This window comes from Vombatus ursinus, unplaced genomic scaffold (genome assembly GCF_900497805.2).
Source record: "Vombatus ursinus unplaced genomic scaffold, bare-nosed wombat genome assembly UNPS02014798.1, whole genome shotgun sequence".
NCBI classification, from domain to species: domain Eukaryota; kingdom Metazoa; phylum Chordata; class Mammalia; order Diprotodontia; family Vombatidae; genus Vombatus; species Vombatus ursinus.
This window is the reverse complement of record NW_020954576.1, coordinates 13,641,012-13,655,115: the sequence shown is the minus strand read 5'-3', so window position 1 is coordinate 13,655,115 and position 14,104 is coordinate 13,641,012.

Here is a 14,104-nt window from a genome sequence, read left to right as displayed (position 1 = left end):
TTTTTTTCCCCACAACCCTGTCAGCACTCATTATGTTAAATTAGTTTTGACAATCTGATGTATGTGAAATGGTACTTCAAGGTTGTTTTTATTTACATATCTTTGCTGAGTTTGAGAATTTTTTTCAAAATAATAATTTATTCTTTCTTTTGAAAACTTTGGCCATTTTTTCCATTAATGACTAGGGGATTATCATTCAAAATTTAAATAGTTACTCATATAGTTAAGACATCAAGCATTTATCTACCATATTAGTCAAAGTTATTTCTCCAAACGTGTTTTTTCTGATTATATTATTTTCATTATATATTTTTGTTCCTGCCTAAAACATAATAAGCATTTAATAATAAATGTTTATTTTATGCTATTTTTTAAAAAATGAAGTGCAAAGTTATTCTATGTAACATCAAAAAGTTGAAAGCTTAGTATATACGGTAGTGGAAAAGTGGTTTAGTCTAGGAAACAATAGGGGTTATGAGTGAAGCCATAGAGCAGTAGATTGACACAACCAGAGGCAAGTTGATTTAGTGTTGATTTGATTACTGTTTCTAGAGCAAAGAGATAGAAAAGTGATGTTTCATGAAACATACCTGCTATGCCATCACAGGAAGATGACTGAAGAGAAGAACGATCAGGGGTCTGAGGTTGACTAGATATAATAAACTATGCAAGCACCCACTATTCAAGATAGCATGGCCAAACTCAAGTAGAAAAAAAAAGCAACATGTGTTAAGCACCTACTATGTGTCAGGCACTATGCTAAGCACTGGGGATGGAAAGAAAAGCAAAAACAGTCACTGACTTCAAGGTGCTCATAGTCTAATGGAGGAGACAACATGCAAACAACTATACACAAATAAGATATATCCAGCGCAAATTAGCGACAGTTTCAGAAACAAAACACTAGAGTTAAAGGTAGGAAATACCTACAGATTCTTTAAAAAAGGCAAAACAAAAACATTTTCTTGAAAAATCCCTTGAAAATACTCCATTATTTTAAGATGACTAACAAAAGATGGGGACTCTACACAGAAATCCTTAGTGTACTGCCTAGCAATGAGTAAAGAAAATGGATTTCTACATGTTGCTCTTGAAAAAACCCCAAGTATAATTCTATGAAGAATTCGGCCACCATTGTCTTAAAAATGCCTATTCTTTTCAAAAATACTCTTATTGAGTTTTAAGCTTTTTGGATTTGCTTTTTTAGTCACTGGTTTCCTGTTGTGAATCTGTTTCTCCCTGGAGGTCATCTTTCCTTTGCAACATTATCTTGCGCAAAGCTATTCACTATGATGTCACAGGGCATGAGAGTTACAGGTGAAGCAGTAAGAACAAATGATTTCCTCAGACTCAATTGCTCCATTTTCTTTCAAGTGTGTCCGGTAGGAATAGACAGGGTAATCATGAAAATACAAATGAGAGACATATGATGCATCAAAGGAATTCTTTTTTTCATTCTGTCAGGTCTGATTACCATTACAAGTTTTACTAACAACTGATTTGGGAAACAGCCCAAGGAAAGACTAGAATTTGAGGGAGTAGAACAGCAACTAGGAACATAAATGGCTTTATTTGCCAGAACTCAAGACTAAGTGAAGATTTAAAAAAATAGTGCCATTAGATAGTTTGAAGCAGATGATTGCTGGACTCTGCTCTATCTGGTTCTATTCCCAACTCTCCATACTTCATCATCATGACTCAACTGACCTCTCACCTTAAAAAATCCCTCTGCCCATATGGCCCCCTCATCCCATTGGTGAGTTTCTTCTGGAACCACCATTTTGAGGAAATGCCAAATTAAGCCATACTTCTGACTCCATTGCTGATTCTTTGAACTTCACCCTCATGCCCTCTAACATGAGTACCTTCTTCCCTGGGCTCCTTCATTTTCAATTCCCTTTTATGTGTTTTCTTCCAGCCATTAGAATGTAAGCTCCTTAAGGGCAGGGAACTGTCTTTCCTTTTGCTTAAATTTGTATTCTAGCATTTGGCACAATTTCTGGCACATTTTTAGTGCTTAATAAATGCTTGTTGATTTTGAAACTTATTGTCATGAATTATGATTGGAAACATTATGAAACGGGGAGTTGGTCGATTGAGCATTGATGTATTTTTCTTGTGCCGCATTATTCAATTAATCAATAAACAAATTCCTACTATGTGCCAGGCACTATGCTAGAGAATGGAGAAACAAAAATGTTACATCCCCTATTCTCAAGAAGCTTATATTTTACGGGGAAAACAACATGTACACATTTAACTGTATTCAGTATACATACAAATTAAATACAAGGATATTTTGTTGGGCAGGAGAGGCACTAACTACTCGGGACATCAAGAAAGATGTCATACAAGAGGTGGCACTTCAACTGAAGAGAATTGCTATCTAGTGAGCTAGCTAGCTAGCTAACTATTTTTTTTCATCTGTTCAACATTACCTAAAAAGTACTCTGTACAAAATGGATATCTTAGACATTGGATAATTCAAGCATTGCAAGAATAATACAGAGGAGGAGGAGGAGGAGGAGAACTGGAATTTCTTTGTTTTTTTTTTTTGTTTGTTTTTCGGTAAGGCAATTGGGGTTAAGTGACTTGCCCAAGGGCACATAGCCAGTACGTGTCAAGTGTTTGGTCTGAGGTCAGATTTGAACTCAGGTCCTCCTGACTTCAGGGCCGGTGCTCTATCCACTGCGCCACCTAGCTGCCCCCAGAACTGGAATTTATATAGCATTTAATTGTTTGCAAAAACACTAAGCAAATTTTATGACATCTTATCCTCATGATAACCCTGGAAGTTAGATGCTATTGTTATCCCATTTTACAGATGAGGAAACTGGGGTACAGACCAGGTAAGCGATTTGACCAGGGTTACATAGTTACTAAGCGTTTGAGAACAGACTTGAACTCAGGACTGTATGACTTCAAGTCCAGCAATCTTTTCTTTGTGCCTAGTTGTTTCATTTATTCTTCTCCTAGGGAATCTATTTTTAAAATTGTAGAAGAAATTCACATGAAATTAATGTATGAATGGGCACCCAGTGTGGCCTGGAATTTTCTAATAATTTCAAAGTGGAAAAGCTACTGATGAGCTATCCAGACAGCTAGGTACCATAATGAATAGCATATTGATCTTGGAAGTCAGGAAAACAAGTTCAAATCTGTTCTGAGATATTTACTAGTTGTATGCCCCTGGGCAAGTAGCTTATTAATTTGCCTCATTTTCCTCAACTGTAGAATGAGGGTAATAATAGCATCTACTTTCCAGGATTGTTGTGTAGCTCAAATGAGATAATGTATGTAAAGTGCTTAGCACAGTGTCTGGCACATAGTAGGTACTTAATAAACATTCTCTTCGCTTCCCCTTCCTCTAAGCTACCAACAGTGTGGCTTGTGCTAAAGGTATTGTAGCAGATGGTCCTAAAGTCACATACTCTGCTTTCCAGTCTGCTTTTCTTTTGCTGGCTTCATAATGTGAGATTTCCAAGATAAGAAATTCTTGCCAAGGAAATACTTTGGCTTCAGAATGTGGCTGACCCTAAGAGGTAACCACCTAAATGGGGAAATTTTATCACTGTAATGCTCTCAAACTGAAGTAGAATTCAGTGCTTTCCTAACATACTAGTATAAATAAGTCTGGTAATTTCTAAGTATAATACTGAACAACTCTAGCCTTTGGAAAGCATCTAAGTCTATGTTTGTATTTCTTCCAAAGTATTCAACCCATCCCTCCCCAAAAACTAGACATGCAAAGGAAATCTGTTTTGAGAAAATGTTATTCTTACTTCTTTCCCAATTTCTCTTAAGAGATGAACAACCTGGCATATATATTTGACCTAATTGGATACATTAATAGGAGATCTCTTTCCTCACTTAATACTCCTCATGCATCTCCTCCAGAGCTATGCCAAAGATAAACTCCCATAATAGTCCACATTCTTTCATCAAATATGTATAAGTAGCTGCACAACCCTGAGAGATAAGTGTGGGCAGTGAATTTCATAAGAATGATTTTTGTCTAAATCACCAGTGAACTCTGTTAAATTTTTTTCTTCTTTCATGTTAGTATTAAAATACTGAAAGTGCCTCTACCCCTCCCCATTTATAAAAAAAAACCCTCAGTGTTCAGTGACAATGAATCCTTGCTTCCCAACTACTCAAGTCTACAGATTTTCACCCTTCCAGTTCAGAAACTGAGGACTCAGGAATAAAATAGGTGCTGTATTTCTAGATTCAGGAATTTTCCAGCTATCTGAATTGCAAGGCAGTAATAACTTGGACCTCCTTCTATAATATTTCTAATTCTCATAGTTATTAATTCAACTTCTTGGTTTCTGTTTTTTTCCCAGAAATAACCAAGGTTGTGTAACCTGAAGAGTGAAAGCCTTTGTACTTCAGAGTGGACTTTCACTATATCCCCTTTCTTCACTTGTACTGATTAGTTATCACCAGATGCCAAGGTGATGATCCTGCTTGCCCCTGGATAACTCACTTCTAAAAGTAATGGCACTTCTTTTTGCATCCCAGATGTTTAGAGTAAACTCTCATTTACTCATGTGAAGATTAGAGATATTTTGTCAATTATCTGCATGTATTAATATCCAGACTCTGTCAAAAAGACATTGTGCCTATCTTACATCCCCCAGCTAGGTCAATGTCATGTAAGCTAGAAGTGAGAAAAATCTGTCACAGGGAGTGATGATGCTATTTTAAGAAACACAAGTCTTCCTAATCAGAATCTTTTCTTCTTAATAGAGTTTTGGTTATAGCACCCATGTCCAAGATTGAGTGCGACCCATAATCTGGACCTGTAACAAGAATGCTTTTCTCTAAGTCAGAAGGCCAAGAAATCTGGTCCTAATAATTTTATGGATTTTATAATTTCACTAGATTGTGATGTCATAGTTTCTCTAGATGTTTCCTCAGGTATAAAGTAAAGGAGGTTGAATTGAGTGACCCTCTATAACAAAGGGGAATTATTGATGGTTAATTAATATTTAAGATTTAAGCATACTTTGAAACCAATACTTTGTGATAGATGATCTCATTATATAGGTGTTCCTTCCAGTGATATAGATCCCAACCCATCCATGCCATACTATCCTATGTGACCAAATTCATGTCCTCCCACAATTCTACCCAGTGGTCTAGGGAGTATCCTTGATTCTTTTGACACAACAATTATCCTTTTGCTATGACTATCCCATCTTCTTTTTTTTTAAATATTATATTCTGATGACATCCCAAAACAATAACACTGCATAAGCTTTTACAAACAACATAAACTTGAAGTCAGTAATATTGAGCAGTCAGGCCGTTATTTTTCCAGTTTATATGCCTATGTGTTAGGGAGTGGGTTCCTTTGTTCCTTTCTTTTCAGTGAAACATTCTTGTATTAAGAGATGATTGATTACCATGAATACTGTTTTATATACTGGTTATATTTGTCTATGTAGATGCTAAAGTGTTGGGTGGTAGATAAATTAAAATGGTATATGTAAATTGTTAAAGGTTATAATATTTCCACTGCTCTTAAATTAGTATCTGAGCAATTTTCCTCATAGTTACATAAAATGTTTCTTCAAACAAGGGTTATGCTCTTTGCTTTTTAAATTGCTTTAGCATTCAGATATGATGAATGACAAAAAGTACAAAATTTTCTATCAGAAATGCCAGCCATTCTTAAACATTTTAAACAGTTCCATGAATTGCAGCAAACTCAAGGTAAAGATATAGGATTTCCTGAAATGGGTTAGTATGGTATTGCTAATCCTTACTACTGAATTATATCACCAGAACAGGGTACTGAAATTTTTTCACACTACATATCCTCCACCTACAATTCAATCAGAAGTCTATATGTCAACAAGCCATCTTGATGAAAAGTTAATCATGTGGACCTTTAGCCTACATAACACCATACATCTGGATAGTTAGAAATATATATATTTAAGCATCACACAGAAATAGCTTTAGAGATATATGTTATCCTAGATGTCTATTGTCATCTCATGTTAACTAACAGATTTTTTTTTAAATACAATATGTTTTTTTTTATTTTTTTAAAAAGTAAAACTAAGTGGGCATGTACAAAGGAAGGGCGGTGGCGGGGGAGCTCTTAGTAAGTAAAGACTGAGATATATGCTAATAATACCTGTTGTTGAGATAGTTCTTTGGCTCTCATTCAATATAAAACATACAGGCTTTTTTTTTCTAAACATTAAGTAGTTAAATGTCATAAATAATAATGTAATTTTTTTGAAGAAAAGAAAATCTCTTCTAAAGGGAGACAATAAGAAATATGTTAATCTGTCTATTTCTAAGCCCCATATAATAGTTTTCATAAATGGGAAATATGTTTAACTGTGTATTCCTGTGCTTGTGCATATTTGTAAGCCAACTGTTTAATTAACATTCTTTGTGGTTGGCAAGAGAGGGGGAAAACAGGAATTTTAATCATAGTGCAATAACATGGTATTAAGTTTTGATGAAATTTCTACTTCCAAAGGAAACTTGTTGTAATTTATTTTTAATTAATATGCCACTATTTGAAATGTTACAAAACACACATTAAACTATATTTCCATTTGCAAAAGTCAATTAAATAATAGTAGTATTTACAAAGGTCTAATTCTCAATTCCTTTTGGTAGACAGATTCATATCTAACTTTCTCTGTATCTTGAATACAGACTTATAAGATTGTATTTTCTGACCTAATCACCTTACCAATTCTTTAAATGTATATTTAAGTGTTTATATACATATGTATATCTGTTGTGAATTCTTTTAAAACTCTTATAAGCTCACCCAAATCTATCCCTCATTTAACTTTAACTTCAATAAGCAAAACAGCCAGTTGTATTAAGATAAGTTCTGGGAGATGTTAATATATTATATTTCATATCTCATAACTGCCACTGCAACATTTAGTTTCTTCTTTTTTTTGTTTTTTTTTTGGTTTCTTTTTTTGTTTGTTTTATTTTTTTGTTTTCAACATTTACTTCCACAAGATTTTGAGTTCCAAATTTTCACCCCATCTCACCCCTCTCCCCACCCCAAGATGGTATGCATTCTGAATACCCCTTCCCCTAGTCTGCCTTCCCTTCTATCTCTTCCACCCTTCTATTATCCCCTTCCCCTTCAATTTTCCTGTAGGACAAGATGGATTTCTGTACCCCATTCCTGTATTTCTTACTTCCCAGTTGCATATGAAAACATTTTTTTTAAACATGTGTTTTTAAAATTTGGGGTTCCAAATTTTCTCCCTCCCTCCCTCCCTCCCCACCCGCTCTCATTGATAAGGCAAGCAACTAAAATAGGTTATATATGTGCAGTTATGCAAAACACTTCCATAGTAGACATGCTGTGAAAAACCAACTCTATTTCCCTTAATCCTATCCCGCCCCCCCATTTATTCTATTCTTTCTTTTGACTCTGTCCCTCCTCAGAAGTATCTGCTTCTGATTACTCCCTTTCCCAATCTGCCCTCCTCTCTATCATTCCCCTACTCTCCTGTCCCCTTCCCCCCCTATTTTCCTGTAAGGTAAGACAGATTTCCACACCCAATTGAGTGTGTATGTTATTCCCTCCTTAAGTCAAATCCTATGAGAATAAGCTCATTCCCTCTCACCTTCCCCCATTTCCCCTCCACTGTAAGAGCCTTTTCTTTTCTGTTTCCTTTTTTTTGTGGGATAATTTACTACGTTCTACCTCTCCCTTTCTCCTTCTCCTAGTATATTCCTCTCTCACCCCTTAATTTTATTCTCCAGATATGACCCCTTCATTTTCAACTCACCCTGTGCCCTCTATCTATCTGTATCTATATATACATACATATAATTTTTTCCCCTCCAACTACCCTAATACTGACAAAGGTCTCATGAGTCACAAATATCATCTTTCCATGCAGGAATGTAAACAGTTCAACCTTAATAAGTCTCTTATGATTTTCTTTTTCCTGTTTATCTCTTCATGTTCCACTCGAGTCTTGTATTTGAAAATCAAATTTTCTGTTCAACTCTGGTCTTTTCAACAAGAATACTTGAAAGTCCTCCATTTCACTGAATGGACATTTTTTCCCCTGCAGGATTATACTCAGTATTGCTGGGTAGGTGATTCTTGGTTGTAATGCTATCTCCTTTGCTCTCCGGAATATTATATTTCAAGACCTGCAGTCCCTTAATGTAGAAGCAGCTAAATCTTGTGTTATTCTGATTGTGTTTCCGCAATACTTGAATTGTTTCTTTCTGGCTGCTCGTAATATTTTCTCCTTGACCTGGGAACTCTGGAATTTGGCTACAATATTCCTAGGAGTTTTCCTTTGGGGATCTCTTTCAGGAGGAGATCGGTGGATTCTTTCCATTTCTATTTTGCCCTCTGGTTCTAAAATATCAGGGCAGTTTTCCTTGATCATTTCTTGAAAAATGATGTCTAGGCTCTTTTTTTGATCATGGCTTTCAGATAGTCCAATAATTTTTAAGTTCTCTCTCCTAGATGTATTTTCCAGGTCAGTTGTTTTTCCAATGAGATATTTCACATTGTTTTCTAATTTTTCATTCTTTTGGATTTGTTTTACAATGTCTTGATTTCTCATAAAGTCACTAGCTTCCAATTGCTCTATTCTAATTTTTAAGGAAGTAGTTTCTTCAGTAATCTTTTGGACTTCCTTTTTCATCTGGCAAATTTTGCTTTTTAGGGCATTCTTCTCCTCATTAGCTTTTTGGACCTCTTTTGCCATTTGGGTTAGGCTATTTTTTAAGGTGTTATTTTCTTCAGTATTTTTTGGGTCTTCTTTTTCAAGCTGTTGACTTGTTTTTCATGATTTTCTTGCATCACTCTCAGTTTTTTCTCTACGTCCCTTACTTGCTTCTCAAAATCCCTTTTGAGCTCTTCCAAGGCCTGGGACTGATTCATATTTTTCTTGGAGGCTTTGGATGTAGGAGCATTAGCTTTGTTGTCTTCTTCTGGTTGTATGTTTTGATCGTTTTTGTCACCAAAGTAAGATTAGTCTGACTCTTTTTGCGCTGCTTACTCATGATCCCAGCCAATTACTTGAGTTTTAAACTCTTTGTTAAGGTAAAAGTCTGCTTCCAATGTGAAGAGTGTACTGTCCCAAGCTTCGGGGGTTTGTACAGCTGTTTTCAGAGGTACTTCTAGGGACCTGTAAATTTTCAGTTCTTCCAAGGTGGTATGATAAGGGGCGAGGTGTTTTCTCTCCACCGCCACAAGAAGTTCCACCGCACCAGCATTCCTCCTCGCCCCAGGACTGCCCCCAGAACTGTGACCCAGATCCAAGCACCAGTAAAGCAAGAGATTCCTGCCTCAGCACTAGCAAAGAGATCCTTGCAATGCCCCTCTGATCAGCCACTCGGTTCCCCCTCAGTCTGTGGGTCAGAAGCTCAGGAAAAAAGCTGCGGCCCCACCCTGCTCGAGACTTGTGGCTGAGACCTAGCTCCTCTCTCACCACAGTCACAGACTTTTCCCACTGACCTTCTAAGTTGTCTTTGGCATTCAGGGGTTGAGAAGTCTGGAAACCACCACAGCTGCCCACCATTCAGTCCTCTGTGGCCTGCTCCAGGTTCGCTGCAGCCTGTGCGCCCATGCCAAACTGCTCTCCTCTCCCCACCCGGCGCAATATACCTTTCCAATCAACCATCCAGATTGTCTTTGGCTGAAAATTTGTTTCACTCAGTCTTTTTGTGGGTTCTGCTACTTTAGAATTTGTTTAGAGCCATTTTTTTAGGTATTTGGGGGGCTTTAGGAGAGAGCTCAAGACAGTCACTGCTTTCCCTCCACAATCTGGGCTCCACCCCTCCACTGCAACATTTTGTGACCTTGAACATTTAAATTTACTATGTCTCATATATTATATCTATAAAATGAGGGGGTTAGACTAGATGCTTTTCTTAGTCTAGCATTCTATAACCTACCCATTCTAATATAAAATGTACATATACACTATTTATAAAAATACTTTTTTGAAAAGGTAAAACTAAGAATCTGTTGAGCTAAGAAAAAGATGTATATCTCATGAAGTTAATATGTTGTGATATATTTATAGCTTTTCAATTAATGAATTAAATAAGCTTTTCCTATGGCACCTTTTCATGTTGTCAAAATATAAATATATTTCACATAACCATTGTAGGTTTGGCAAAGTAATTGGAAAATTTTTGCTTGTTTTTGACATACATTGAAATAACCAAATATGCAAATATGTATTGGAAATTAGACTGCTGAAGGCCACTGGCTCAAATTTGTCATTTATATGGACAGAGTGGTAACAATTCTATGCAACCAAGGACACAGGATGATTCAGAAATGGTGCATTCTTTTTTTCTTCCAGGCTCTAATACAAATCTCCTATAAGAGTCAAATTGTGAAGATCGAACTTTAGTTTTCACAGAAAGCAGCTGCTCTTCTTTTTCTTTTTCTTTTTGCCTTTAAAAAAATGATATCAGTCCATTCCAGCTTCTTTTCCTGTGAAGTACACCAAGTGAATTTTAAGTAGCCAGCTAGAAGGCAGAAGGTGTTGATAAAGGGTGAAAGTCAGTTTCAAAAGATTTCAACCTGCTAGGGAAGGTTTGGGAATAAGTTTTAGGGGTAAATACAGAAAGACTGAAGATGAGAGAAAGTGAGGTTATGATTGAAGCAGCAAGCTCCTAGGAGATGGAAAAAGTTGAGATCAAGGTCTCAACAATGTTTGGTCTTGGTAACAATGGCCTCTTCTTCTTCCTTGATTAAAGTAAAAGAGAACCAAGTTGGGGATGGCGCAGCACGAATTTGAGGCAAGGAGGAGGAGAAAAGAGAATTCACAGAAGTGAGGACTTGCTGAGAAGAAGATGGTGCCATAAGGGGCTTGAGGATAGAGGTTTATGAGAGTCCTTTTGGAGACTGTGATAGTCACATAGGAAAATCTAATACAAAAAAAAATGTTGTTCAGCCATGAGAACTCAGGAGAGATGATAACAAAAACATATAGTAAACCTATTCAACACAGTGATATGACTTACTTGAGCAGCATCCCTTGATCAAGGGAAGAAGCACAGAGATAAAAGACAATGAGGATCACCCATAGTAAAGGACAGGCAAATTGTGAACAGAAAAAGGACAGAAGGGCAGGAAATCCAGAAGTAGAGAATACACAGCTGAAATGGCATAAATTCAAATTTGGGAAAGAAAAAAGGAAAATTAAGTCAGAGTAGAAGTAATAGCCTCAGAGAATAAGGAGTGGAGAAACTAAAAGTTGTGGGGACTCTGATGAATAGGATGAGTGATGCAAAAGAGAGATGGATGAGTTGGAGACTGGATGTAGAGAAGAGAAATCAGATTTCAGAAACATGAAGGCAGAAAAATTAACAGTTGACAGTAAGATATAAGCTCTGGCCATCCCCAAGGGTGACATTATCATACTGAAAATCTAGGTAATGAGAGTGCCATTTCATTTTAATTTAACAGACATTTATTAGATACCTACCATGGACAGAGGCACTGTGCTAGGTGCTGAGGAAGCAGAGACAACAGTTAAAAACAATTATAGATCCCAAGAAGCTTGACAAAGTTGAAGAAATCTGCTAGTGCTATCCCCTGTAAATCTGCCTTCCATTTACTCAGTATTTATCTTCTATGTTCTCATGTATATATGATGTTTGCCACATTAGAATATAATAAGCTCCTTAAGCACAAGAAATATTATTTTTTTCTTTGTGTCTCCAGCTCTTTGCATGCTACCTAGAACCTTAATAAATACTTGTTGGTTGATTACCATCATTTCTTTGGTTATGCTGAATTCTCAAGTTATTTCAAGTAAACAATTATCTCATTCTATATAAAGATGACATCCAACATTCCTTTAGCAATATTGTTGAGTACCTATTAATTCAATTCAATTGACCAACACTTATTAAATGCCTACTGTGTACTAGGAACTAAGTTAGGTGTTTGGGATTCAGAGGTAAAAATGAGGAGTCTCTGCCCTTAAGGATCTCATATTCTATTGTAGTGAAACAACAAAAATAAAGCCAAATACAACCACTGGTGGAAATCAGGAAAGGCCTTTTTCCAGGCACTGGCCCTGAAGCTAACCGCATTTCTAGGAGGAACAGGTAAACAGGGAAAAGATTCCAGGCAAAGGGGAAAACTTATTCACAAGCTCAGAGGCAGGAAATAAAATGCTGTGTTAAGAGAATATAAAAAGAGTCAACTTATCTACAGTTGAGAGTGCATGAAGGGGAATAATGTATGAAATATTGTACTACATACTCAGGAAGATGAAAAACAACATGAGTGATCACAGAAGACATCTTGGAAGAAGCAGCATTTGAACTTGTGACAAAATGGATTAATAGGATTTCAGTGGGGGAATGTGTTGGGGGAGGGGAGGTTCGAGAGAGGAAAGGTAGAAGAAAACATCTCATGAAATGGAAAGGATAAGAATGAAAATTCATTAGTTTTAAGCCCCCTTTTCTAACCTTCGTTTTAGCTGTTATTATACTTCTTAAACTATTATTACATTGGGGAAAGCAGGACTCCAAAGAAAAGCCCATTATTATTTGGAGTTGATGATTAAAAACCAGGCTAGGAAATATTATTTCCTTGGTGAAAAGAATCTGTTTCCTCCTTAGCTGTCCCTTCCTACAGTTCCTATACATAAACTGGAAAGCAGACAACCTGAAATTAAAAAAAAATCTTGCCATCATTTCTTATTCTTCTTCCTTTCCATTCCATTCTTTCTCTCTCCCTCCTTCTTGCTTTTGAAAATGCACGGCATGTAATGCATTTGTCCAGAAAAAAAAAAGTATTCATCAATCTATTCAGAGCAGAGGTTCACAATGGAAGGGATCTTTCCATTCACACAAACTTATTATTGATTTTAATATTTTAATTTCCATGTGATCTACAGCAGTAATAATATAGCGCTAACAGACTTGGACCAAAGGATCTCTTCTGCTTGGATGGTTTGGTGGGCCTCATAGATTGGATTTTCATTTCTCTTGATGGTAGGGACGTAGGTACCAGATGGCTCTAGCATACATGATGATTGTTTTGTATCTGAAATGCATGATAAAACCTAATTTTGCTGGGTATCTATGTTTGGATAACATAAGAAAAAGTTGGTTAGTCCTTAATGTGTCCAGTGCTTATTTTGTCTAAGAATCTAAGTATAATGATCAACACTTTAAATTATAAAAATATACTATTTCTAAGATAATTGATTCTCATGAAATTTTTAGCTTTGCTTTATTAGTTGAGATCTAATGAGATGAATGGTAGGTATGGTCCCAAACAGAAGGGCTGGAATAGAAAATATTAACAGGCATATCCTAATTTGAGTAGACTAAAGGATATAACCTGTAAAATATCATTTTACATTTTAGCTTTTGTACCCTCATAGAAGAAATATCTTCTTGAATTTTGCTGGGTTTATATTAAAACTTGTGTATTATGGTCTCAGACTGAAAACTAAACATCAGGATGTGAGGATATGTGATCTAAAGATTCAGACTTCACTTTCTTCAGCAAACAAAGACAATGATGAAGTAAAATTATATCTCAGTGAAGATGAACTAAACTTTCATTCTCTGGATGATATGAACAATGGCAATAAATTTACAAAAGAGAAGTGATTCTATCTCTGAACAATCAATTAAGCTTTTTTTTTAAATGACTGAGAGAATACATACATACACACAAACACACATGGCATATTATTAACAACTATAATAATAACTAGCATTCAGTATATAATATTCATATGTTTACTCACTCATTCACATGATTATTTCTGTGCACATATATCTTAGGCCACATTTTCACAAGAATAAAATGGAAGCAATTTCATTTTAGAATGAATGAAGAAAATACAGCTGTAACTTTATCCTGACTCCCCCCCTCCATAGGGACAAATATGTACATATTCATATGATTTTTTTCACTTTCTTTGATCTCTTTGGGGTATGGGCCTAACAGTTATATCACTGTTAAAGGGAATGCACAGTTTAATAGCTTTTGAGGCATGATTCTGACTTGCTTTGCAGAATGGATGGGCCATTTCACAGCTCCATCAATAGTGCCTAACTATATGCATAACATTATGTAACAGCATAA